Source organism: Panthera leo, chromosome C2, assembly GCF_018350215.1.
Source record: "Panthera leo isolate Ple1 chromosome C2, P.leo_Ple1_pat1.1, whole genome shotgun sequence".
In the NCBI taxonomy this organism is placed as follows: Eukaryota; Metazoa; Chordata; class Mammalia; order Carnivora; family Felidae; genus Panthera; species Panthera leo.
The window spans coordinates 1,566,749-1,594,382 of NC_056687.1; the positions used below are offsets into that span (position 1 = coordinate 1,566,749).

At 53.2% G+C, this 27,634-nt stretch overlaps 1 long non-coding RNA gene across 3 annotated transcripts; it reads right to left on the reverse strand.

Annotated features, from left to right (window-relative positions):
* Nucleotides 1-1,161: 1,161 nt before the first annotated feature.
* Nucleotides 1,162-5,547, reverse strand: LOC122229543. 3 transcript variants are annotated; one of them, XR_006207037.1, is made up of 5 exons: nt 5,374-5,547; nt 4,195-4,826; nt 3,957-4,091; nt 2,902-2,975; nt 1,162-1,395 (listed from the first exon to the last, which is right to left on the reverse strand). It is a non-coding gene; the product is annotated as an uncharacterized LOC122229543 (long non-coding RNA). The 3 variants fall into 3 exon arrangements; XR_006207038.1 differs by adding an exon at nt 1,866-2,048 and having other exon boundaries at nt 4,195-5,547; XR_006207036.1 differs by having other exon boundaries at nt 4,195-5,547.
* Between the last annotated feature and the right edge of the window lie 22,087 nt (nt 5,548-27,634).

A 27,634-nucleotide genomic window follows, 5' to 3' on the forward strand; every position in this document is an offset into this window, starting at 1 on the left:
CGATGTGCACACGTTAGAGACCGTGGGTTTACACTGCAACCTGGCTCTGGTCGCCCACCCAGACGGACGACCTGTTCGGTCCTGGGTGCACACAGAGTAGGTTCACCCTGCGAACCTCAACCCCATGACAAGCACGGTTCTGTACAGTCCTCGGCCTCAAAGAATGCAGCCAAAATGCCGTCTTCCAAGATGAGGCTGCCACCTTTCTTCCCGTCCCTTTTCCTGTGGCTCCGTTGTTGTTTGTGGGGACACTGAGGTTTGCTTCTGTGTGTATTCCACTTTAGCGCCCCCCACCTCCTGGCTGAAGTTAACGTGCTTCATTTGGGGGTGTGTAAACAGCGCAGTGGCTCCCAGAGTCAGGCTGTAGCGAGCGGTGTGCTTGGAGGGGCACTGCGCCCCCACACCTGCAGCCGAGTCTACTCCCCTGTCCCTCCCAGCCCTTCCCACCCACCCCCGTGGAACCAGTCCAGCCCCTGGCTGCGGCTCGTCCGTCCCGTTCCCTTTGGCACGAACGCGCAGCCGCGCCCGTGTCTTCCCACGGCCCTTCTTCCTGGTGGACAGAGCACAGCACCCTCTGGCAGCGTGCCTCGCTCGCTACCTGGGTCTTGGAAGTCACCTCGAATCAGTTCACAGAGGCCGTACCGTCCTGCAGGTGGCACTTTGCACCGTGGTCGACACACCTGCACGGATACGTAGGTCATTTCCATATGTGTTTCCATAGAGTTGGAGGTGCGCCCTCAAGCTAGACTCCTAGAAGGGAAAATGCTGGGGCGAAGCACCGGGCACATGGGGTTCCGCAGGCCGAATGGGGTGTTTTCGTGCCCAAGCACACAGCACTGATCTCCTCAGGCGGAGGAAATAAACAGTCAAATGAAGGGAAAGAGCTCATCTGCGGGGCCCGACACGGAGGGCTGTCAGCATAAGCTACCCTAGTAGCCGACGCTCCGCATCAGGACTATGACATCTCACCCTGGAAGTAAAAGGTTCACGCGAGTCAAGAAGCTCAGCGCACGGAGACAGACGTGGTGAGCAAGCCACCCAAAATCTAGCAAATGGTCTTTACTAGCACTGTCCGTAACAGCGAAATGTTTTTATCCTAAACCCCATTTCGAAGCCCACACCCACGCGAGCACATATCCACACACAGCCGTGTTTGCTAATGTTCGGATCAGCTTTATTCACAGTAGTCGGAAAGTGCGAACACCCCAAACGCCCAGCCCCGGCCAAGGGACAGAAAGGATGTGCTGGATCCACGCAGGCAGGACCACCGAGCAAGTGACAGGAACAAAGTGTCGATCCATTCCACAACATGGGCGGACCCCAAAAGCCTTGTTAAGGGAAAGAAGCCTGACCCGAAAGACTACAGGTTGCAATGATTCCATTGAAGTGCAATGTCTAGAAAAGACAGATTTGTAGACACAGATCAGTGGCTGCCAAGGCCTGCGGCTGGAACGGGAATTCACACAAACACAGGAACATTCCGGGGTGACGGAAACTTTTTTAAACTGGACTCTGGTGGGACACCTGGGTGGCACAATCGGTTAAGCGTCCGACTCTTGGTCTGGGCTCAGCTTTGTGAGTTCAAGCCCTGCATCGGGCTCTGTTTTGACACTGCGGAACTTGCTTGGGATTCCGTCTCTCCCTCGCTGTCTCTGCCTCTCCCCGACTTGTGCGTGCACACTCACGCTCTGTCTCCCTCTCTCTCAAAGAAAACTTGAAAAAAACTTAAAACCGGACTGTGGTAAAGGCTGCACAACTCAGACATTTGTGAAAGTCACTGAATTGTCTTGTCTACAGAGGGTACATCTCATGACAGCCGCTTATACACAAAAGAAAACAAACCCTCCTCACAGAGCTTCCCCTACCTGTTATTTCCTGAGCGCGTCCCCTCAGAGCACTCAGAAAGGTGCACCCCCAGACAGCTGGGTCGCACGTGCGACGGCACCGCTTCTCCCAACGATCAGCGGGACTGGGAAACACAGGTCGGCTCTCCCACATCCTGGCTCCTCCACTCACAGCCGGGCTCTGTCCCAGGAACCCAGCATACCCTGCACAGGGTGGTCCCGGCTCAAAAGTCTGGGAACTAAAGGGAAGAAAACTCCCTTTCCTACGGCAAGGGCTTGCGGTGAGAAACACCTAAGTTCATCAAACCCTCCTCTCCCTGCCCGGCCCTCCCCCCACACAGGGAGTTTAAGGGGAGCTGGGGGACACCGCACACGGCGCTCTCCGCTCCCTCCAGAATACTCTGCCGGTTTGTGCAACACCCGCTCTTTCTATGAAAATATCAGGCCGCTCGCAGTTTCGTCAGAGGAAGAAAATCAAAGAATAGAAAGCTTCATAGTAGAACGATCAACGATGCCACTCGTTCATGTGCATGTGGGTGAAAGCCCTCTACTGCGTGACACAAAAAACGTTAATGAGGGAAAACCCCCAGAGTAGGAGTGACAAGAAGTGAAGAGAGCGCGAGCTACATTCGGGTGACACTGCACCACGTACTCAGGACACGCAGCCAGCAGTCCTGAGAGGGCGTTCCCTCGCACCACTGCCGAAACCAGCCAAAAGGTGATGGGAGTGACTTTTCCATAGGTCTTCGGTGATGGGCAAATCTAGGTTGAACTCTCTGACCCCAAATTATCACTGCTCCGAATTCCTATGATTCGTTCCCATGAATTGCACATCTTCCTGGATTAAGATTCTGCAGCCCCAACTCCCAAAGCGGCTTCCAGCTGACGCAGTTTACTGCATGTGCCGCGACAGCCCTGAAACTGTTAACCTAAAAAATGACTACACGAGGCCCTTGAAACATTTAGATAACTTTTCGGTGAAAGTAAAGTTTTACTGCATTGCCAACCACAAAAGAGGCGGCCCGCCCAACAGCACCGTGCTATGACAGAAACATACCGTAAAAGCCAGCGCGGATCATGGATTCAAGAGCGACCACTCTGTTGGCCTATTATTTGGGGTAGATTCCTATTCTGAAAAAGAATCAAATTCGAAACAATCCAGACTAATAAACATACAGTTTCACGCGACTGATGTCACGCATCGCCAGGACAGAGCAGACGTAACCCCTCAAATCGCTGCTCTGTAGACGGTGGCCTGAGCACGTAGGTCCCTCTTCAGATCGAGCCCAGGTCTAGACCACGTGAAGCATCTGAGTGAAGTCTCACCGTTGTCCGTCAGTCTTCGGGTAGTGAGCGCTTCACACAGGACCCTACTCCCCGTCTCTACCTGGGGACGCCCCCTGAGTGAGCCCCCCTTCCTAAGGCAGAAGCCCTGCCCTCACACAGCCCCGGCACACATCAGAGGCAGGTCGCACCGACCGACACAAAGGCTGGCCTCAAAAGAGAGAAAGCTGGCAAAGCAGGTGCCCGGCAGAACCAACTCCTCACAAGAGAAGAAACGGAGATGGAGGAGAGCCGGGTGCCAGGTGGGGGGGTGAGTGTGGGCAGAGGGGGCCCGCGGCCCCGCAGGAAGCCTGCTCCTTGGCCTCACGCACAGGGCGGAGAGCTACCCGTGTCCTCGAGTAAATCCCTCTCCTCAGGAGAACCAAGCGCGCGAACACCCAGAGAGCCAGAGAATTCACGTACGCCGAGCCGAAACAAGAAAAAGAAGTTGGGTCTGTGTGTGCGGCCTGCACAGAAAGGCACAGAATACGAGGCAAGCTCCAAACTTACCCCCCGACTGACCAACAGATACGTTAACAAGCTCAGTTCCTAACTCTATGATGTCACGGCAGGGGGGCTGACTCAATACCGCCTCCCATGGAATGATCTGTACGATAAGCTTTAGACTTACGCACCTGAAAACAATCCTCGCTCAGTTTAGTTCCAGACAACCAACAGAGTCTAGTCCCCTAAGACTAAGAAAATGGAACAAGGGAATCCCCTGGAGCCAGAACCCATTCCTCCACCCCCGAGATGCTGCCTCCTGACCCCCCTCCTCCCGCACCTCACCTCTTTCAGCAGAGCTGCCTGGTCCAGAGCGGGGGGGACAGGATACCCTGTGCCGGGCGCTAGCCTCTGGCGGACCGTAGCAGCCGCGAAGGGACGGGACATTGCCCACTTTCAACACAGGACCGCGCACAGGTTCTAGGATAAACATTTATTCAACAGCTCGCTGAATGGCCCCTGAAGCCCTCAGAATTTATTATTTTACTCTTGCATACGAGAGTCTCCTAGAAATGGAACAAACCTTGGAAGTCACCAACGTGACCGCCCTTGTTTTCCGCTCCAGGAGCCTGTGGCAGGGTGGGAAGCAGGTGGCCCAGCAAGTTCAGAGGCAGAGCCGGGACGAAATCCCCAGCTTCCTACACTCCGGGACACTCTCGCTTCCTCCTCCACCAAGCACCTTACAAGCCGCCTTCTCTCCAGGTTTTAAACCGGTTAAGCCTCCACCGCCGAGTCAGGTGTTTTTCATCATATTTGGCTGCTTTTCTGAAACCTCCCAGAATTACTCATATTCTCATTTCTGTCACAATGTCGCTATATCCGTTACGTCCCTGACGGTCATTACTTAAGAGAACGCTTTTCAGTTGTAGGGCTGCCCTCCGGGGTTCAAATGGCAGCAGCAGGACGCAGCTGCTCTCGTAGGTTGAGGGCTCCCTGTTCGCAACAGACTAATTTACTCTACCGTACTTCATGGTTTTAGAACAATTTTGAATGTTTTGTAAATGTTTCTATTCTACGAAGAAAAGCACAAAAATCTGGAGATAACACAGACATACGGGGCATAAATAGATGACTGATTCACCGAGTACAACAGGAGCATGGGAGGGGCAGTGCGGGAGGCAGGCAAACAGCTTCGATCGGCTCGCCACTTCCTACCTGCGCAGAAAGTAAGAACACGTTAGTCATTTGTCCACAGACACTGACGACTGCCTCCTCTCTGCCATGCACCGTTCTGAGCCCTCAGGAGGAAGACAGAGCAAGACCCCCGCCTTCCGGAGGCTTCTGCTCAGAGGGCAGCCTGATGGGAGGGAGGAGGAGTGGATACGGAGGGACAGCAGGGCACAGTGGGTGAGAGGTGAGGGTGCAGAGGGGTGAAGCCCAGACCCCACAGCCAGAGGGGTGACCAGAGGAGACAGCGGGCCCCTGGGGGGACTGAGATGGGGGAACTTGCAGGGCTCCGAGCAGGAGAGTGATGGACCCGTCCTCCCCACTTAGGGCTCTGCTTTGGCTGACGGTCAGGAACAGGTGGAAGGAGGCCCGGGGCAGGAGCGTGCGGAGCAGAGGGTGAGGACAGTTCCACAGGAGGGGAGCCCCCTCAGAGCATCACGAGCAGCGGGCTGGATCAAGCTCGCTCCGACATGCCTGACACACGGGAGAGCTTCATATGCGTTAGCCAACACCACCCGGCTCTCCCAGAACTTACCGAGCCCCTTACATCAGTTCCCCGTCTGAAACACAGAGGTGACCCACGCTCAAGGGAACACTCGTGAGGAATAACTAGGTACCCGGGACTCTCAGCTCCGGACAGTTCCGTGTCACGGCAGCTTCCACACGTGCACCTGTCTGTGTTTTACAAACAACATGGTACGCAGGCTCCTGATCGCACGGAAGGATATTAACATCCTGCACGTCGCACACCAAGGGATGAGCAAGCTGCAGATTCGAAGAGAACCCGCTGTGAGATGACGCCCGTAAGCGAAGACCCTTCACCTCGGGTCCTTCTGCCACCGAGCATCATGGCAAGCCAGGGAGCTCCAAGGGCACTTCTTAATCCCTCCGGTCTCCTCATCTCCTGGACTCGACCCACCTCCAGACCCTGCTGACTCCCGCTCACCCTGGCACCCCGGCACCCCACCACCCCTCCCCCCAAAGCCTTCCCGCCATCCGGAAGGGTGCAGAGCCGGGCCCTGCACGCCTCAACCTTGCCTCCACCACGCCCCCGCATCAACGGCTGGACGGGGGCTACTGCCCACCCCCCAGCTGCTCCAATAAGCAGGGTTCGGGCAGGGAATGCCCTCGGCCGCTCTCTGGGCAGGAAGAAGAGCTCATCTCTCTTCCGGGCCTCAGCGCGGCACCCCTCCCGAGAGAGGCCCCTGTGCAGAGCGACGCCTCAAGAAGGCACAGCCCCGGGACGCCATCTGCCGCAGCCCTCGTGCCTTTGGTCACCGCACAGACAAAGCAGCTTCGAGGACGCCCCGGTGCCCGGCTTAGCCTCCAGCTGGAACACTGGCCCAAGGAGGCAGAGGCCTTCTCCTCCAGAGTGTGTCCTTCCACGATGACTCACACAGAACCTGTCACTACAGGCAAGGGTGCCAGGGCGGTGGAAATCAGTTTCCCCCTTTCCCCGGCACAGATGATGGGCACACAGGGAGTCGGGGGGGCTTCTATACACTTCATCCCATTGGCTGAACTACAGAGAACATTGACATTTCAAAACTCCACACCTAAAAAAAAAATCAGATAACCACAAACAACAAAAACCAACACGCAAGGAAGAGATTTTACCATTTTAACAGGTAACTTTTCTTTACATTTTTATTTACTTTTGAGAGAGAGAGGAAGCAGGGGAGGGGCAGAGAGAGGGAGACACAGAATCCAAAGCAGGCTCCAGACTGTGCGCTGTCAGCACAGAGCCCGACGTGGGGCTCGAACCCACGAACCATGAGATCATGACCTGACCTGAGTCGAAGTCAGACGCTCAACCGACTGAGCCCCCCAGGCGCCCCTTGAACAGGTAACTTTCAGCGAATACAGCCTCCCTGATGACGTTTCAGCATAACTGGGCCCAAGCAACACCTGTCCGCCTCAGGAGGTGGGGGCTCTCCTGGACGCAACACCAGCATCCTTCTAGATACTGTAAGACAAATGAAGCACAAAGCAGCAGGCGAATCTTGCTGGTCCTCTGCTGTGGTACCAAGTTTGGTGACTAAAGGTGCCAACTTCTAGTTAAGTTAATGACACTTTTAGAGATAAGTGAATTGTAGGGGCACTCGGGTGGCTCTGTCGGTTAAGCGTCCAACTTCAGCTCAGGTCACGATCTCATAGTTTGTGGGTTCGAGCCCCACGTCGGGCTCTGTGCTGACAGCTTGGAGCCTGGAGCCTGCTTGGGATTCTGTCCCCCTCTCTCTCTGCCCCTCCCCGGCTCACGCACTTGTGCGCTCTCTCTCTCTCTCTCTCTCAAAAACTAAACATTAAAAAAATTTATAAGTGAATTGTTTTAATAAAGAAAAATGCCATTTCCACATATATCTTTCTGTAAGGATGCCCCAAGGCATGTTTAAACACCGTAAGCTAATAAGAAACTGATCCTAAGTCCTAGGGCACGATTCCCCAGTTTCTTGGACTGAGCACAAAATTATCTTTTATTTTATGCCCTCCTTTCAAAAGGGCAGCATGTCTCTGAGAAATATTTTTGAAGTGAGTCAGTTCCCACGTGCAGAGGTCCTGTTCCTTCAACAACCCCTCTCACCTTCTCAAGGACTTGCCTCTTGCAATTACCCTTTTTCCAACATATTATAAATTTGTCCTTCTCTACTGGATTGCCCCTTAGCCCATAAACGCACCGTAATCGTTTCCATTTAAAAACCCAAATTACATAACTCCCTCAAGCCCATGGCCCCTCCAGCTTCTGCCAACAATTCTGCCCCGTTTTAACAAAGCTCCCCTAGAGAGTCCTCTACCTGTGACATCCTCTGTGACACCCCCTCACAGTCTCCTCGGCCATCATAAGGCTCACTCAGGAAGCCCTGGACTCCAGGCCAGCAGACCCTTCTGGTTTCCTCCTTCAACAGACCCCTTTAAGATGGGTATTGCTAGACCCTCCCCCTCCTCCACTCCTCCCTTTCCCCTCCTCCACTCCTCCCCCTCTCCTCCTCCTCTTCCCCCCCTCTCCTCCTCCTCTTCCCTCTCCCCTCCTCCTCCCCCCCTCCTCCTCCTTCTGGGCCCCCTCCTCCTCCTCCTCCTGGGCCCCTTCCCCCTCCTCTCCCCTCCCCTCCTCCCTCTCCTCCCCCTCTCCCCTTCTCTTCCTCCCCCCCTCCCCTCCTCCTCCCCCCATCTCCCTCACCTCCTCCCCCTCCCCCTCCTCCTGTGCACCCCTTGCCAGAAGCCCCCAGGCTTCATCCCTACCCTTCTGCTCATCTGTATCTATATCCACTGCAAAGCCCATGGTTTCAAATACCAGCAACAGGCAAATGACTCCCAAATTCACATATTTGACCCCAATCTCTTCTTGAGCCAAACTTTGAATTTCCACTAGTATCCAAACATCTCCACTCGGATGACTGCTTATAAAAACAAGTGAGGTACTATTTTAGGCACTTTACATTGGCTCAGTTTGTAGGCCCAACAACCAGAGGATCGAGGCTGCCACTGTTCTCCTTAATTCACGGATGAGAACACCAAGACAGAGAAAGATTAAACAGCTCGCTCAAGATCACGCTTCTGAAACGTGACGGAACAGAGATTCATCCCACCTGCTCACGGCCCAGTCTGCGGGTGTAACTGCTGAGGAACCATCTCCCGCAGAGTCCGAGGCCTCACGGGGCCAGTCCCCAGCTCCCGATGCCAGCCTCAGACTTCTCTATCCCAAGGCCAGCGCCAGCCAACCGCTCAGGCCAACAACCTTGGGATCATTCCGGATGTTCCATCTCACGGCAAGTCTACTGGCAATCCTGACGGGCCTGCCTACAAAACATGCTACGGTTCATCAGCTCTAAGTGTGCACTTTCCCCCTCTGAACAACTGGGAAATCGGAGGTGTCCCACAATGCTGTCAGCCGGGCAGGAGGGAAGTGTAGTGACTCTTGCCCGGGCACACTCAAACTCAGCTGTTACTCTCGGAGGCAAGACAGGAGACAGGACAACACAGCCCGCCGACAGGTCAGTCAACAAACCATTTAAGGACCAGAAACCTCTCCTTACTACCTGCCAGTAAGATCAAAAAAGCATCTAAACTCACAGACCAGGTCTCAGCCGCTTGGAAGACACCTCAGAGGGAGGCGCCTGGGGGGCTCAGTCGGTTGAGCGTCCGACTTCGGCTCAGGTCATGATCTTGTGGTTCGTGAGTACAAGCCCCGTGTCGGGCTCTGTGCTGACAGCTCAGGGCCTGGAGCCTGCTTCAGATTCTGTGTCTCCCTCTCTCTGCCCCTCCCCCGCTCACATTCTGTGTGTGTGTGTGTGTGTGTGTGTGTGTGTGTGTGTCTAAATTTAACTAAACATTTTAAAAAAAGGAAAAAAAAGGAAGACACCCCAGAGACAGCAGTGGTGAGGTCTTAAGGAATGCCAGCACAGGGAACAACGTGGAAGGCAGCATGACATCACATCGATGCTTGGTCGAAGGATGACCGGGAAGAATCAGATTCTAAACGGAAAGAAATTTTAGAGTTACTTATTTTATTTTACTTCACTTCTATTTGCCTTTTCGATGAAAGCACCACAGTCTGATTTTAAAAGTCTTCGCTTAAAGTCCAAGAGCACTGTCGATGAGCATAAGTGAGGCCCAGGCGATATGAAAGGACTGCGTCACAGGGTAACTGGCAACATTTGCCCGCTAAGAGTACAAGCCTGAAATACAGCCTGCCAGATCTGAGCTCACCACCTGTGCCCTGGCCCATCATGGTCCCCCCACGCTCCTGCCAGCACCCCCTGGCGGTGGCAGGGGAGGCGAGAAGGGCCCCTGCAGTCACAGGGCTCAGCGCAGTCCTGCCTTTGCCACTGACGTGTGCCCTCGCTGGGCCCCGTCTTCCCCACAAGTAACATGGAAAACTAACGTGCCTACCTCTTGGACTAATGCAAAGCCAGCTAATACACAGAAGGTGCTTTAATCCCCTGGCACGTCTTAAGGACCTAATAAACATTAGCTGCATGAGAGCCAGAGTGCTTCTTTTATTTTTTTAAGTCTATTTATTTTGAGAGAGAGAGACAGAGAGAGAAACGAGCAGGAAATGGGCAGAGAGAGAGGGAGAGAATCCCAAGCAGGCTCCGTGCTGTCAAGGCACAGCAGCTGTGGCAGGGGGGTGGGGGGAGGATCCTTAAACCCACGAACTGTGAGACCACGACCTGGGCCAAGATCAAGAGTCAGATGCTTAGCTGCTTAACCGATTGAGCCATCCGGGCGCTCCCAGAGAGATTCTTTTAAAGATAGGTCATGACATCCCCTCCTTCAAAACTCTCTAAAGTCAACTAGGAAACAAAAAGGAAAGAAGGAAGGGAGGGAGGGAAGAAGGCTTCGCATCACAGGGTGATTACAATCTAAATTCCTCGCCACAGCTCCAGACCTCCTGCCTCCCTCCTCCTCACCGGCCTCCCACGATTCCAAACCCAAACCCAGGACGAGGACGTTCCTCCAGAGCTCCCAGCTGCCTGGTAGTGCCCAGCTCCCTCCGTCCCCTGCGCCCTCTCAGGCCCCCGCCCACCCTCGATCTCATTTTGTTTGCCCTTCCTGGCACGGAGGCCCTTAGCTGGGGCGCACCGCCCCATCATGTGAATCTCATGAAGGCAAGAGCTACCCTTTACTGTGCTCACACCCAAGTCTCCAGTGCCCAGAAGAGAATCCAGCACACGGTGAACACCTGTGGGTGACCACGTGTGAGAAACAAAACCGGCCTAAAGGCAAGCAGAATTTCTCTGCACCTGCAGTGAAAACACCAGGTACCTTCAAGCCACTTCCACACACACTTAACCCCTCTCCATTTTAATCCATCACAAAGACGCTACACTGAACACCAAAGTCATGTTTTCTTTGTGCGCTCCTAGAACAGCAGCCAGGAATACTGATCACATCACGTTTTTAAACGTGATAATATGACACTCGTGGTCTACGCCCAACAGCCATCAGGCTATGCGGCAAGGTTATGTGAAGACCTCTCTCGGCTGCTGCATATTCCCTGTCTGCACCCCAAATAAAACTTAAAAACTCATTCAAGGAATAAAGACATTTTAATTATTTAAATACGCAATTTTGGGGTTTTTTAATTTTTATTTTTTTAAGTAAGCTCTATGCCCAACACGGACGGGGCTTGAACTCATGGCCCTGAGATCAAGACTCAGCATGCTTTACTGACTGAGCCAGCCAGGTGCCCCCCAACGTACAATTTTTAAAGGAAATTCTCACTATAAAGCTTTTCTACCACACACGTTACGAATGTATTTTTAAAGGGTTTTTTTTTTTTAACACCACCATTTCTATCACACAAATTATAAATTTGGAAACTCATATTTTAGAAAATTGACACACACACACACACAAAAATCAAGGGTTTTTTTTAATAATTTTTTTAATTTTTAAAGTATTTATTTATTTATTTATTTATTTTGAGAGAAAGAGAAAAAACGTGAGCATGGAGGGGCAGACAGTGAGAGAATGAGAGAGAATCCCAAGCAGGCTCTGTGCTGTCAGTGTGGAGCCTCACGTGGGGCTTGATCTCACAAACGGTGAGATCGTGACCTGAGCCAAATCAAGAGTCAGATGTTTAACCAACTGTGCCATCCAGGCGCCCCTAAGTTTTTAAATCAACTTGGAACTCTCTAAGTTTTTCAGTTTCACACTAAGATTGACACTTTTTTTTTTTTAATGTTTATTTCTTTTTGAGAGAGAGGGAGGGAGGAGTGAGGGAAGGGCAGAGAGAGGGGGAGACACAGAAATCGAAGCAGGCTCCAGGCTCTGAGCTGACAGCAGAGAGCCTAACACAGGGCTCAAACCCAGGAACGGTGAGATCATGACCTGAGCCGAAGTCGGACGCTTAACCGACTGAGCCACCCAGGTGCCCCAAGATTGACACTTTTTCTTAAACAAAATTTTTACAGGCTGGTAAGTGCACAGTCTCACCTATTAATCTTCAAAGTATTCTTTCTACCTCCTATTTAAAGAAGAGTCCTTTATCCTAAGTATTTACATAGCTCATCACAGCATTCCAGGGAATAAAACTCCATTCTTAAATAAAGCTTACGCCTAAGGGATTCTGATGGCTAATAAAAATGATTAGTAGGTTTTGCTTGCACCCACGTATAAAAAAATATTCACTGCAGCACTGTTATAGCAAATATTTAACACTATATCAAAACACATATACAACTGTGTGTGTATCTTGACTGCTGCTGGGAGATACACAATCAATGGGCCACAGCAGGTGGAATGAATGGAATGAGGTTTAAATGTCGGTACTTTCTCAATGTACTTTGTGCAACCTTCCATTTTTAAATCCATATGCAAAAATTGTAATGCTATACATTTCAGAGTCTTATATTTTATTTTTAAAAATCCAGTGCTATAAAAGCGGTTACTAACACTGCCCGTGCTTGGACTTTTTGAACCCTGCCTGTCCTGTTCAGCGCTGTATTGCCCAGGCCTGTAACAGGGAGGGCCCAGCACACAACGAGCCACAGATTAAGTGTCTGTCCATTGAATTAAGTTTGCTTTATTCATTCAGCAGACAAATACAAGTTCAAAGAATTTTCTTATCCCAAAAATCTGAAAGCAACTGAAATGTTTTTAGGGCGTGTCAATTCACCAAGGCGCGCCTTAACCTACGAACCAAGAAGTTGTTCTCCGGTGATGTTCTCGTTGAAGTCTCGTCTCTTCGCCTCCCAGCACTGACTTTATGAGCACACTGCACCTCGAGATACATGTGTCATCAATTTCTCAGAGCCGGACCAATTTTGTTTTCACCACTGCCCCCTGCAGAAAGGCCTCCAACCATAGCTTCAAATTTTGTCCACGAGGTAGCTGAACACATTCAGTCCCAGGAACCCTGAGACATCTAACAGGGCGTTACTCACCGACAAGACAAGCGTTCTTTCCCAAGCCCTGGTGAGTCCCCTGCCTCCACCCCCAGCAGGGCCCGGGAACGGCATCCGCACCCAGCTCGGCGCGGCTCACCGAATACTTCCCAAGCCCCTGTGGCGGGTGCCCACTCGGAGAGGACCCGCCCACTGGCGGAAGCACGCAGGGAAAGGCCCCTAATTCCCCATCCAGGGTGGAGCACACAGCGCCTTCTCCCCTCCCCTCCCCTCCCCTCCCCTCCTCTCCCCTCCCCTCCCCTCCCCTCCGGGCAGCCCTCGGCAGGCAGAGGGTAGTCTCTGCCCCCAAGAAAAGACGGCAGCCAAAGACATTTCCTAGGGACTGCTCTTGAGACAACCCGCTGTTTTAGAAAATGCAGCTCTGGTGGCACCTTTCAAAGGAGTAAAACACACCGGTGAATTTCAGAGAAAAGGAAAAGGACTACATAAACACTTCTATTCCCAAAGCTTACCGATCTATCGTCTTAATTAGGGCACTAAGAGTAAAGCAGCAAGTCTGATGATCCAGCCGCTTTCTTTATACTTAAGAACGGAACGCTAACCATTACGTTTTGTTTAATAAGGGGACAAAAACGTCCTTATCAGCAGTAACGACCAAAATCTGCTGGCTAAAAATATCAACTGCGAACCAAACACAAGAGTGCGGGACTCCGGCACATATGGGCACCGGAGCACCCTTCTCGGGACCCCAACACTTTCAGCGTCCACAGCCCAATGTGACACATTCCCTCGGACCGTCCACAGCCCGGTAATTTTCCTACTGCAGATCTGAACACGTCAGAATTCACCTCGGGCCCCCAGTCGCCCCAGATTGTTCCGGATCGCTCCAGACGCCCGGCACACGCCGCGGGAACTTGCCCGCCCCGGGCCGCCCGCGGCGCGCAGCTTCCCACGCGGACACGGCGCCCTCAGGAGGGGACGCGGGGCCATCGGGGGTGTAGCCCTCTCCCGGGGGGCGCAGGCTCAGCCCAAGGGCGCACTCTGCCCTCCGCGCACGTAGAGCCTCTGCACGGACACGGTGCCCTCCAGAAGGGGACGCGGGGCGGTCCCGGGCGCAGCCATCCTCCCCCGGGTGAAGAGCGTCGGGGCGGACACGGCACTCCTGGGCACGGGAAGGGGCTGTCCCTGGCGCAGTTTCTCCCCCCCAGGGGCTCAGCTCCATTCCGGGGTGCAACGTCCCCTCCCAGGGACGCAGTCTCCCCTTCATCCCGGGGCGCCTCTTCATCCGGGGCGCAGTGTCCCCTCCACTGGGGCGCAGCTTTATCCCGGGGCGCAGCCTCCCCTTCATCCGGGGGCGCCGCCTCATCTGGGCGCAGTGTCCCCTCCACTGGGGCGCAACCTTATCCCGGGGCGCAGTCTCCCCTTCAACCCAGGGCGCAGCCTACTCTCCCCGGGGCGCAGCCTCTCTCCTCCCAGGAACGCAGTCCGCCGCCGCCCCCCCCCCCAACACACACACATACACACAACGGCGACAGCTTCATTCTGGGGGCGCCGCCACCCCTTCATCCTGGGGCGCAGCCCCCCCGCACGGACGCAGCTTCAACCCGGGGCGCAGCACCACCACCACCACGGGCGCATCTTCACCCCGGACACAGCCTCCCCTTCATCCCGGGCGCAGCCCCCCCCTCCCCGGCACGGGCGCAGCTTCATCGCGGCGCGCAACCCCCCCCCCCCCCAAAAAAACCACCACGGGCGCATCTTCACCCCGGACACAGCCTCCCCTTCATCCCGGGCGCAGTGCCCCCACCGGGCGCAGCTTCGTCGCGGGGCGCAGCCTCCCTCACCCGCGGCGCAGAGCATCCCGCGCAGACGCGGCGCCCCGGGGAAGAGACACGGGCCGTCCCGGGCGCAGCCTCCCCACCCCGGGCGGCCCGCACCCCGCCGGGCAGCCCCTCCGGACACCCCCGCCGGGCAGCCCCTCCAGCCCCCCGGGCCCCGGGCCCCCGGCCGGGCTTCACGGGGTCCCGCTCGAGGCGCACGCCCGGCCCGGCCTCACCACCTGCCCGGCGGCGCTTACATAAACGCGGCCCCGGCGGCGGTGCCCGGCCGCGGGGTCCGAGCCCCCGCCCTGGCCTCGCCTCGCCGCGCCTCGCCGCGCCTCGCCTCGCCTCACCTCAGCCGCGGGCCGCTCCGCTCCGCACGCCGCGCGGGGCTCGCACCGCCAGGCCGCCCGGGCTCCGCTCGGCCGCCGGGGCTGCGGCGCGCTGGCCGTGGCCTGGCGCGGCCCCGAGCGCGGCCCCGAGCGCGTCTCGACCCGGCCGCCTCCGCCGCCGCCGCCGCCGCCGCCGCGGCCGCCTCAGCCTCCGCCTCAGCCTCCGCCCTCCGCCCTCGGCCCTCGCCACCGGCTCCGCCCTCCCCACCGCCCCCGCCGCCGGACGCGCGCACGCCTGGAGCTGGGGGAGGGGGGCGCCGCGACGCAGGACGTGCGCGCGCCCGCACGCCGCGCCGAGCCCCCCGCTGTCTGAGAGCCGGCCGGCGGCCGGGGGCGGCGGGGGCGGTGCACGGGCCGGGCTCCCGGTCCAGGTGCAGCCGCGGGGTCCTGGCCGTGCCGAGCAGGATCCGGACGCTCGATAGAAGGTGGGGTCCCCGTCCCCAGGCCCCGGAGGTGTCTCCCTCCCGCTCCTGCGGAGAGCTCTCGGGGAAGTCAGCAGCCGGTCCACCGTATCGCAGTGGAAGCTGTGGTTGGGTTGGTTGGTTTGTGTGATAATAAAGGCATTTTAAAGCTTTTTTATTTACAGCGTATGGAGTAAACTTACTTCTTTATATTGACCGACTTTTCTACGACTATACACATGATAATAAGCACATGGAGAAATGCAGCGTTTCCGAAGACCAGAGTGACCAAGTCAAGGCTGCACTCAGTTCAAAACAGAAAATAAACTAAAGCTTAATAAGGAAACATCTGTAGTTCTTGAAGGCGGGTGCTGAGACCAGGGCAGTGACTTCCTAGGAGACAGTGGTCAGAGTCTGGCGAGCCTGCGGCTTTTCACCTGGCTCTTAACCCCTGCAGAGCACGTGGCTGTGGAGGTTAGACACCAAGGGCAAGTTGAGCTGCTGCGGCTCAGAGGTAGACTTTGGCATCTCTTGGGCCCAGCTGCCTGTTTCCCCACGTGTAAAACAGGTCAGAGAAGACTCATGCCGGTAAAGAGCCCAGTCCAGAGCCTGGCGTGTGGAAGGCACTCCATCAGTGTTCGCTAACGCTGTCATTCCCAGAGTCCCATGGCAGAACACAACACCACAAGGAGCTCGGTGCCCTGGAGCATAAATTAACCACAGGGGACGGTGCCGCAGCAGGCCGCGTATCTGCTTCAGTTTGCTGTCTGACAGTAAAGGAAAAGCCTCCCTTTCGGGCCAGCTAGCTAACAGGCGAGCCCATCGCCCTGCCTGAGGGCCACGTGCTAGGTACAGAGTCCAAAGGAGCGCTGGGACAACCAAGCATGAATCAAGACCCCTGGAATGCCCTTCAGGGACTCCTCCTTAATGAACGAGTATGTGCATGAGTACCTGCGATCTGCTACGAAACAGACCACCCCCAAGACCAAGTGGCCCAAAGCAGTCGTGTAATGGCTCACGATCCCGTGGCCAGCAGCTCCCGCAGCTCATCTCTGCTTCATGGCCTGTGGGGCCGCACCCACTCTTGCGGGCCGCCAGCAGGGACCACGAGAGGACCCAGGCCGCCAGCAGAGCGGCCAAGGTCGCTTCTCATGGCAATGTGACTCCCATCGGCAGCAAGAGGATAGGCCAAGCTCAACGCACAGGGCACTTCCAGCCTCTACACCACATTTACTAAAGTCCCATTGGCCAAAGTAAGTGAGAGAGCCGCGCCCTGAGTGGGCACGAGGGGGGCTGCCCAGGGCACGGTGCAGAGACGTGTGACCCCCTCTGGAGGCCGCCTCCGCGCCGTCTCCTCCCAGTATCGCCTTCCACAGAAAGGCAGCACGCGGCCCTCCCGCAGGAGCTGACCTCCAGCACGGACCCGGGGAGGAGCCCAGGATCGCTGACTGCCCTACCAGCTCAGACAAGTGCTCTCCAGAGGCAGGCTTGGGGCACCGTCCCTGACGTGGAGGGATGGCACGCAGAACGCGCCTCTTTATGCTGACGTGGTGGAAAGCGATCTCCAGACGCTGGCGCCAAGACCTGGGATTGCCAGGTGTCGTGGAGTACCAGGACGCCCACTCGGTACCTGTGAGGTCCGCTGCCTTGATGACGGATCCCACAGCCTCCGTGGGAAAGCCCTTCGGCCGCCTGCTTACAGTCCGTGTCAGACACCTGGGCGCGGGGGCTGGCAGCTTACGGCACCGGTGCTATCACCTGGCAGGGCCTTCAGCGTGAACGGCAGCCTGCAGGCCTGGCCCTGCCCTGCCCCCCAAACAGTCTGTCGTTTACCTCACTCACGCAGATTGTGAAAATGAAATATCACTTTGATGTCCTGAAAAACAAACCTGACGCTCAAATGCTTGTGTACGGGAATCCAGCCTCCCTCCTCCATCTGCCCCGGTGACGGGGTGTTAGCGTTGATGTGAGCGCAAGGACCTGTCGTCTGCTGTGGGAACAGTCTGTACAACACCAAAAAACCACCGTGACCCCTTTTTCCCTCTAGCTGCCGTGGCCATGTAGCTGGATCCAACAAGGAGAATTAGAAATCACTCTGGGGCCCCCAGGCACCTATCGGACAGAACAACAGGCCTCGTGAGCCCGGGACGGTGGCCTCCGGCAGACTCCGGAGATGGCGTGGAACCCGGGCCGCAGGCAGTGGCCTGGAGAGCCCACTCAGGAACTGTGGGGAGAAGGGAGGGGTCCAGCCTGACCACACTGGAGCTGCTGTGCCTTCATTCCCATCCTGGGCTTCCAGAAAGACGTTCGGTTGAAGGAAATGTGCCGGGCCTACAGGTATAGAAACGACTCATTTGTCCAGGCCCCCAGCAGAGTGTTAGCCAGAGGGCTGAACCACAGGACCTGTGCATAGAGGGGCGCTGTGGCTCTGAGCCATCAGGCTGGCCTGGCCTGCTTTCTGCCCCTCCTTTCTAGGCCTCGGGCCCACCGTGCCCTCTGCTCGCACAGGGTGACCATGTGACCCCAATACTGCCTCCCCGAGCTGATGACATTCCTGACACGTCCTGCTGAGTTACACCCTGGTCATAGTCACGGTTTACGCAGGTGGATGACCCACGTACCTTGGGTGTGGATTTCCATCATTCAACTCCAAGGACACCTTTTCCTTGTTCTTTTGAAGCCTGCTCCACTGGGATCCCTGCGTCCAACCAAAAATGTATCTGACAAAATGTGTGTTTCCTTGTTTTATTTAGTTCTGTCCACTGTGCTTGGGAGAGGACGCCCACGGTACTTTTAGATTGTAGTCTAAAAGTAGCCTATTGATTTCTTGGATTCTAAAAAAGTCAGGAAGATACAACTGCTAATAAGAGATAACCAGTACACTGTGATATGTTTATCTGAGACAAATTTTTTGTCCTATGTTTATAAAAAGCGTGACACTGGAGTGACAAGAGCCAGATGGTTCTCAGCCTTCAATCAGCTCTTCGTGGGAGCAGAAGGCCCTGCATGGAGCCTGCCCAGCTCGTGACGTGCCTCCTTCTCTGGGTCCCCCAGCTGCCCCCCCCCCCACCTCCGTGAGACCCCGCGGTCACAGGACCTTGTTTGTGCAGAGGAACAGGCGCACTCCTCCTACTTCCCAGCTCCAGGACCAAGGTGGAGTCCTGACTCCGTATGACTTCACTTGGAAGCTGGGGCTGGCGTCCAGACAAGCCCGAGTCTGTGCCTAGACCTGCCGCGTGGAAACCCGGCGTGGCTGGGATGGCCTCATCACCTGCCGTGCACACCGGCCAGGGGAGCGAGCCCGCGGTGAGAGTCACACAGCGGGCGGGTGGAGAACAGGCTGGTGGCTCTTCGGTGCCTCGTGCTGTGTGTCACGTGTGCAGGTGAGCGCAGGCGGGGAAGACGACGAATCTGCTTCTGAGTTGCGGTGACACAGGGAAGGGTGGTGTGCAGACAGCCGGAGACAGGCCGGGGTGAGGAGCACAGCGTCAGGTCGCACAGGGTCCAGACTCTGCTCCACCGACGTCAGCCGTGCGACCGGACGGCTCGTCTGGCCTCTCTGAGCCTGTTCTTCGTCCGGAAAGGAGGGTGTTGCTCACCCCCAGCTCACAGGCCGGCCCCACGCCCCGCGTGTAGAAAGGCTCCAGCGGCAGAGAGCGCGGTGCCGTGATGGAGTGTTGTGGGAGTGTATCCCGCCCGGCTCCCCAGGGCCAGAACGAGCGTCATGAAGCCGTGGCCCTCGAGCCAAGCTTCAAGGGGGAGTGGGCTGGTGGTAAGGGTGCCAAGGCAGAGGGAACAGCATGTCCCTTTGACGTGAATTCAAAGAAGACAGGGCTTCTCCGTCAATCGGGGGAGTCATCCTGATGGGGCTGGGCCACTTGGATCTTCCTCCCTGGACCACCACCAGAATGGAATGTGCCCTGTGGCTAAACCAGAGGTGTGAAGGCCAGCGGCAGGCACACTAAGGCCAAGGGTCTGTGTTTGCACAGGCTACGTGCTCAGAATGAATTGTACCTGTAGAAAGGATTGGGGGGAAGAAAGAAGAGAGACAGAGAGGTATGTGGCCCCCGAAGCCTGAAATATTCACCATCAGGCCGTTTACGAAAAAAGTGTGCAGACTCCTGGTTGAAGCCAAGCCTCACCCCTGCACCGGGAGTTAGACCCCGTCCCAAGCGCAAGGACCCTCGTGGGGAGGGAGAGAAATGCAAACCAAAACCAGGGTGCCATTAGTGTGGGTGCGGTGGCTTGTGAGCCTCCCAGTGCTGTCTGGCCTCACCCGGGCCGAATGCCGATTGCTTCCATCAGGCGGGAGCCGTGCGAGTGGCGAGTTCAGATGTTTTTGGAAACAGACTGGGTAACACTTGGTGATAGATTGGGTGAAAGGGTGTGGAGCGGGAAGGATCTGGCTAGTGTGTACTGGAACGAGAAGGCGCCATGCACGGAGATGAGGGACAGCTGGGAAGAAGCCACCGGGCCCTTCTGTGCGGAGTTTGCGAGGCCTCTCAGATGTCCAAGCGGCTGGACGCAGAGGAGAGGTCCATCCGTGCTGGGACACACGTTTGAGACCATGAGAGTGGAAGTGATTGCCTGGAGAGGGGCAGAGAAAAGGCGAGTCTGGGCAGACGGGACAGACAGCAGGTGCACAGTGGGGCAGGAGGGGAGCAGAGGAGAGCACAAGGAGCCTGCTGGGGAGCGTCTTTAGAAGGAAAGGAAAGTCAGTGAAATGGTGAGTCCAAATCAAGTGAGGGATCCACAGAGGTCATGGTGACTTTGAAAAGTTCAGAGGGGTGCTGGGGACAGAAGCAGCTAGAAGGAGAGGGCACTCCCCATCTTGTAGGAAGCCAACGTTGTCTGGACTCCAGAACCTGAGAGATGGACCAACCTCATTCGTAGACTAAATAAATAACCACAAGACCCTAAACAAACACCCAGCAAGCCCGAATCCAGGCATGTGATGTGTAAAATGAGAACAAGGACACTATGACCAAGCTGGGCTCACCCAGGAATACAGCTTTGACTTAACACTTAAAAATCTGTTACATGACGGGCGCCAGGGTGGCTGTCAGTTGAGCGTCGGACTCTTGATTTTGGCTCAGGTCATGACCCCAGGGTCGTGGGATTGAGCCCCACGAGCCCTGTGTCAGGCTCCTGCATGGATCCTGCTTGGGGTCCTCTCTCTCTCTCTCTCTCTCTCTCTCTCTCTCTCTCTGTCCCTCCCCAGCTCACGTTCTCATGCTCGCTCGCTCACAAAATAAATAAACGTTTTATGTTTTTATTTCTTTTTGAGAGAGGAAGAGACAGTGTGTGAGCGGGGGAGGGACAGAGAGAGGGGAAGACACAGAATCCCAAGCAGACTTCAGGCTCCGAGCCATCAGCACAGAGCCCGATGCATGAACTCGTGAACCTCAAGATCGTGACCCGAGCCGAAGTTGGACACTAAGCTAACTGAACTACCCAGGTGCCCCAAAATATATTTTTTAAAAATCTATTATGAGAATCACCCATCAGGAGATCAGAGAACACCTGTACAATCATCTCAGCAGATGCAGGGAAGGCTTTTAGTAACACCTAGCATCTCTCACGGTTAGAAACACGAGCTCTCAGAAACTAGGAGTAACAGGGAATTTCCTTAACCTGATGAAAGGTGCCTAAAAGCACCTGAAACACTCATCAAACACACGGTGAAGTGTGAGAAACATTCTCCTCAAATCAGGAACTTGCCGCTATGAGCATCGTGAGAGAGCCCAGACAAGAGAGGAAGCAACACAGGAAGATGTATAGAGACTGGAAAGGGAGAGAGAGAACAATGGCAGGTGACATGATGACACATGCAGAAAATGAAAATAATCTGCAGCTAAATTATTAGATTTACTAAAACCTAGCAAGATTACTGAGTATAAAGCCAACACACACACACACACACACACACACACACACACACACGCCAATTTCTGTGCATCAGCAACAAGCAATGTGTAATTTAGAAAAATGAGCCTGTTTACAATTGCACACAAAAGTATGAGTTAAAAATAAATCTCACAGAAGAGGTGTGTGATCTTGAGGGAGAAAAAGTATTTGTAAAAAGTTATTAAAAGAGCTAGTGAACGTCAAGACATCATTGTAATGGATGAGAAGACCCCAGGGTCATAAGGATGTCACCTCTCCCACACATTACCTGCAGACTCACGGAATTCTAGAAACATTCTAACAGGGATTTTTATGCAACTTGACTGATTCTAAAATATGTAACAGGAAGTCAAAGGAGGTAGAGTAGCCAGGACCCTCGTAAAGAAGATGAAGGGAGGGGATTGGTTCCAGCAACTATGACGGCCTCCTCTGAAGTTACAGTAAGTGAAGCCACGTGCTATTGGCCCAGGGATGGACAAACTGACCAGTGAAACAAAACGGTGATTCCAGGACCAGGCTCACTCGCGTTTGGATATAGGGCAGAAGAGGCAGAGCAGAGCAGTGGGGAAAGAAATGACTTCAACGGGTGATGCTGGGGCGTTTGCTTGTCCGTTTGGGAAAAAATTGGATTTAGGTATAAACCTACACCCTGCACAAAACTCAGTTCCAGAAAAGTCAAGGGAAAAGAACTTTTAAACTTTTAAAACATGGGCAAATATCTTATGACCTTAGGAAAGGAAGAAGGTCTCAAGCACTTACAAAAAGTGCTGGTCATAAAAGGTAGGATTGATACATTTGACCCTATGAAAATCAAGAATGTTCATCACAAGATGCAATAAATCGGGGCGCCCGGGTGGCTCAGTCGGTTAAGCGTCCGACTTCGGCTCAGGTCATGATCTCGCGGTTTGTGAGTTCGAGCCCCACACCAGGCTCTGTGCTGACGGCTCGGAGCCCGGAGCCTGCTTCGGATTCTGGGTCTCCCTCTCTCTCCGCCCCTCCCCCGCTCACGCTCTGTCTCTCTCAAAAAATGAATAAATGTTTAAAAAAAATTTTTTAAAGATGCAATAAAGTAAAAAGACGCAACTCACAGGCAGATGTTTGCAGTGTGTGTGAGCTGTCAGAGGATTTGCATCCAGGACATATATACAGAACTACAGATCCAATAAGAAAACACCAACGACTTAATAAAAATGGACAAAAGGTACGAACAGAAGCAGAAACCTGTATGGCCAAAAAGCACCTGAGAAGACGTTCAGCTTCTTCACCAGTGAGGAAATGCAGACTCAGGTCAGAGTAACACCATTTTACACCCGCCATATTGGCCCCCGCCTGAAAGACTAAAACATCAAGTATTGGAGAGGACGCAGATCACCAGGATTCTTAAACATTCCCAGTAGGAGTATATTTGGCAACCGCTTTGGAAGACACTCATTTCATCAAAGTGAATGTTCGTGCGCCCCGCTAACCAATGATCTCACTCTTGAGTGCATACCCAGGACAAATCCCTCCACACGTGGTTAGGAGACAGGACACAGGACGTGCATGATGGCCATGCTCACAATATCCAATTCCTCATTTCCTGGGAAAGATGAAATCCATCAGGGTAAAGCCACGCATTGTGCACACGTCCTGAGGGGACGACACAGCTGCTCAATGGCTCAACTACAGTGACACCCAATATGGGTGAGTCCTGCAGACAAAATGCTCCCTGAAGAACATGCTATCTTACACTGCGTGACAACAACGGGGGGCTAAGCACGAGAGGGCTTGGCACACACACGCATGCATTTGTGTGCATACCTATTGTGCTGTGTATACATATGTAACTTATGTGCACACGTATGCACAAACACATATACACACATGTACGCATGACGCATCTCCCAGCAAGCCAGTGATGAGCCCCAGGTTTCCGGTGGAGACCGCCTCCAGCAGGAAGACCACAGGAGCCGCTTCTGGGCAGAGCGTGAAGATAACAGTTACCGGACATGGTCTCGGTCTGGGGTGTGTGGTGAGGTGGGAGGGGCGAGTACGATGCCTTATAACTTACATGTATTTTACACAGAACCTTTTGGTGAGCCAAGTAGCATACTAAGTATATTTTAAAGGCAAATTTTAAAGGAAGAAGAAGGATGCTCGAGACAGGAGAATGAAGCAGGGAGAAGTCCCTCACCCAGAATTAAGAGTGATGAAGCTGTGGGCCTGGCACAAGAGCTCCTAAGCAGTCTGCGGGGGGCGAGGGGGAGGGCGCAGAGGACAGAAGGATGAACTAATTTGGAATTTTCACGCAAAAAGTTGCACAGCCCTCAGCATCCACAGTCCCTCTGCAGAGCACGCGCCCTAAAGAAGCTCATGTTTCCCAGGAGACGTGTCCCAGCGGCGTCTATAGTATCAGAACCACGGCAAACGCCGAGCGCCCTCCACAGAGGTGGGGTTTGGTGAGGGTCCCACAGGGCAGTGCGTGCAGAACAGTTAGCAAGGAAGGGAAGTGGGTTCTCAGTGGTGAGAACACACGATCGTGAGGATTACGTAAGGCAAACTACTTTGCAAGGCATAAAGGACTATTGCTATCAGGAATTCCATTACCAAACACCTCAAATCCTTTGTGTGATGAGATGAGTACAAATAAATACAAAACCAAACTAAACCAGCAGCTTCACCAACTTCCGTTGAAGGGTGATAGATTTTTTTTTTATACATCAGGTTCAAAAGCAGTATGGCTGCTGGTAACATCCTACTCTAAAATAATGGACTAGAGCCAGTGAAAGGGGCTTTTATTTTCGTCTCTGCCAAGTTATCTCTCAATTATCATGTTAGTAGTCTTTCTGGAGAAACGGAAAGGCAGTTAGGGACTGAAGCTGGGTGAGAGAGGGAGGACCAAGCAGAGCACCGAAGGTCCCCGGCCCCCTCCTCCCAGCTTCCAGGCACCGTTCCAGAGAGGGCTGGAGGCTGAACACGCACCTAATCAAAGTCTGGTTAATGACAAATTAGATGGCTCTGGGGTTATTTAAAGCCTTCTCTGGGGGGCGGGGGACTTCAGCTACCATACAGTCCAGCTAGAATTTACAGTTTTAAACTTAGAATTGTCGAGGCTCCAGCCCACTGTCACACGAGTTACTCAGGAATGCAGCAGCTCCGAATAGTTCCCCGAAAAGGGACCCTCACACGCATGTTGCTAAATATTTCTGCGGAGGCATACCGTGCGCACAAACAAGTACCCCGATCAGAAGCGTGCGGCCTGATGAATTAACCCACAGTGGACACACCTGTGGAATCTCCACCTGGGGCAAAAAGTAGACCGTGACCACCACCCAGAGTCCCCTTCCCAATCTCTGCTCCTTCCGAGCTCTGGAGGGTGATCTCCAGCACTGTAGACGAGTCGCTGTCTATATTTACTTCGCCCGTGAACTCGCGCGGCCCTGGACTCTCAGGTCTTGCTTCTTTCACTCCATAGCGGGTTTGTGAGATCCACTGTGCTGTGTCTAAGCAGCACTAATTAAGGTATTTTTGCTGCCGTATAGTGTCCAGAGTATTGACATTCTACAATATATGCACTCATCCTACTGTTGGTGGGGATTTCGGCTGTTCCCTATTTTGTGCTGTATGAATAATGCTTCAGTGAACATCGCCTGGCACACCTTTCAGGATATACACCTACACATTTCTGCTGGGTGTAAATCAAGTCACAGGGGACACGTATGTCCCACTTCAGCCAATCTTCCAAAGTGTTGGCCCACTTTCTGTCCCGCGGCGGTATGGGAGCATTCCAGGAGCTCCTCGTTGTTACCCTCATTTGGCGTTGGCGGTCTTTTTCATTTGGGCTCCCTGTGGTCTTCACCAGTGGCTGTGCGGTTGGTGTCTGTACCCATGTTTATTGCCCTCTGTGTGTCCTTTCTGACAAAGAAGCTGCCCAGGCTTTTTCCTATTTATTTGTAGAAGTTCTTTGTATATTGTGAACACAAACTTTCTAGTCAGTTGAGTGCAGATACCTTCTCCCGCGCAGCAGCTGCTCTTTCCATAATCCTAACGGTGTCTTTTAACAAACAGCTCTTAATTTCAGTGTGATCCAATTTATCAACATTTCCCTGTGGTTAGTGCTTTTTGGGTCCTGTTTAGAAAACCTTGACTAGCCCATGGTTATGAAGATATGCTCCTGTCACCTTCTCCAGGGTTTATTGTTCTGTTTCTGAATTCTTTGTCTGTGTGGTGTGAGGTAGGGGTCCACATTCACTTGTCGTCATCATCGTGTGTATTGGAATCCAGTTGACCCTGTGCTGCTTTTGTTTTCACACTGGACTCACTATGAAGTGCTGTAACTTCTCTTACTGTCTCAATCACTGAGGTTTTATCCTAAGTCCCTGTTATCTGGTAGAGTCATTTTCCAGTTTTGTTCTTCAGAACTTGCTGGCTATACTGGGTATTTTACAATTCCATATAACATTTTGAATTGGCTTATCAGTTCCCCCCAAATCCCGCTAGAATTTTTATTAGAATTGCATTGAAAAAAAATTTTTAATTAAAGAAAAAAAACAATTGCGTTAAAGCTGTAGGTCGATTTGGTAAGAATGAATATTCTCACACTACTGAGTGCTCTGATTCACGTTTACCCCTGTGTTTATTTAAGTATTCTTAACTGCTCTCATTAACTTATAGTATTCTGTGTAGATATTTCACACATATTTCATTTGGTTTGTTCTCAAGTATTTGACGTTTTGGATGATATTTTAAAATATTCTCTATTTTTATTTTATAACCACTGGTTTCTGGTTTATTTAGAATAGAGTTGGTTTTGTATATTGACTTTTTATCCAGGAATCTTTCCGGATTTACTTAATAATTTTAGTGTTTTTCCGTAGGTTCTATTAAATTCTCTCTATATATAGTCATTTTATCTGTGAATACTGACTTTTTAGTTTATTTTTTTTAATTTTATTTATTTATTGAGAGGGGGGGAAGAGCTATGAAGGGGCAGAGAGAGAGGGAGAGAATCCCAAGCAGGCTCCAGCTCAGGGCTCGACCTTATGAACCTTGAGATCATGACTGGAACAGAAATCGGGAGCCAGACGCTTAACCAACTAAGCCACCCAGGTGCCCCTAATTTATTCCTTTCAATCATTTTGTCCTTTATTGCTGTGCTCTTGGCTTGCTTCACTTGCTGACGCAGACTGGAGGGTCAATAGCGAATATCCTTATCTTGTTCCTGACCTCAGAGGGAAAGAATTCCATATTTCATGTGGTATTCGTTATGGGGACATTTTTATAGGATGCCCTCCATCAGATTAAGAGAGTTCTCTTCCATTCCTATTTTGCTAAGAGTTTCTTTTTATGAATGCATGTTGAGTCTTATCAAGTGTTTCCTTCTGTGCCTATTGAGATGAGAGCATGATTTTTCTGTTTTGTTCTATTAATATGATGAACTAAGTGTGTTGTCTGGTGAACTAGGGAGACCCCAGGCCCCGAGGCCTCGACCCAGCCCATCCCAAAGATGTCACTGAAGGTTCTTGGTCTCATCACTAGAAAGAATTCAAGGACAGACACACAAGACAGCAGACGAGCAGCACAAGTGGGAAAGCTTACTAAAGTGAAGGTACACTCTTGCGATGTGAGAGCAGGTGAGAGAGAGAGGGAGAGCTAAATAAGCTGGGGGTTGGGTTTTTATCTTTTATGGACAGTTGTTAACTAAGGGGAGGAATGCTCATTATTTGGGGCTATGATTTCTCAGTAGCAGGCTTTGGGGCCTTTTCTTCTTTATGGTCGGGAGTCAGGGGTTTCCTGTCACAGTGGCACCTGCCATCTTGGGTCTGTCTGGTGTGAGCTGGCTTCTTGAGGAACGCTGCCCAATAGATATCTGACTTCCTCGTGGCTGGCCATGACTCCTCGTGGCTGGTCTCCAGGTGTCCCGTCAGAACCTAACCAACCGCCTACTCCAACAAGGTGATTGAAGTTCAGGTGTTAAACCAACCTTGCATTTCCCGAAGAAGCCCAACTAGGTCATGACATGTTGTCAACCCTTTTTGTGTAGAACTAGATTTGGTTCACTAACGTATTTGCTAGGACTCTGGTATCTGTGTTCCGAATGTTTCTTTCTTACAGTGTCCTTTTCAGGTCTTAGTGTCAAGTCATATTGAACTTCATCGCATGAGTGGGGAAGGGTTCCCTTTCCTTGCTATCCTCTGGAAGAGTGTAACGTGAGACTGGTGGAAACTCTTCTGTAAAACTGTTGAATTCAGAAGCCTTCTAAGTCTGGCGCTTGCTTTGTAAGACAGTTTTGAACTGTGGATTCAAGTTTTTTTACCGGATGTAGGACTATTACGAGTTTCTATTTCTTCTTATTCAGACAAGAGTCCACTCTGGTCTTGCTCACCCCAGCCTGCACTGGGCTGAAGAGGGCTGGTGGAGGGAGGGACGGGCAGGGGAGCCGGCTGGCTG